This window comes from Aptenodytes forsteri, unplaced genomic scaffold (genome assembly GCF_000699145.1).
Source record: "Aptenodytes forsteri isolate BGI_AS27 unplaced genomic scaffold, ASM69914v1 Scaffold66, whole genome shotgun sequence".
NCBI classification, from domain to species: domain Eukaryota; kingdom Metazoa; phylum Chordata; class Aves; order Sphenisciformes; family Spheniscidae; genus Aptenodytes; species Aptenodytes forsteri.
The window spans coordinates 212,291-212,618 of NW_008795131.1; the positions used below are offsets into that span (position 1 = coordinate 212,291).

Genomic DNA, 328 nt, shown 5'->3' on the forward strand with positions numbered 1-328 from the left:
GGTGGGTGCTGAGGTAAGGGGGGACACGAAGGGTTCGGGGACACGGTGGGGACCAGTGTCACTCCTGCCCGGGGCAGGGGCACAGCGGGGCTCCCTGGGGTCCCCATGCAGCGGCACCTCTGTGTCCCCGTCCCCCCCTGCTATTAGGGTCCGGCCACTGACCTGCACGGAGACGCGGCGAGGTGACCGGCAGGTTGTGCACAGCCTTGGCGATGGCACTGTCCATGTAAGTGCCACCTCCACACTGGGGTCCGGGGTGGGGGGGGAGGGCTGCAGCACCCCCTGAGCCGCCGCCGCCCCCGTGCCCAGGTGAGCGCGGCCCGGCACG

At 72.0% G+C, this 328-nt stretch overlaps 1 protein-coding gene across 1 annotated transcript in view; it reads left to right on the forward strand.

The window, feature by feature from the left end:
• Positions 1-328, forward strand: part of KIF12 (kinesin family member 12) — a 13,153-nt gene that overhangs the window by 4,643 nt on the left and 8,182 nt on the right. The window lies entirely within an intron of this gene.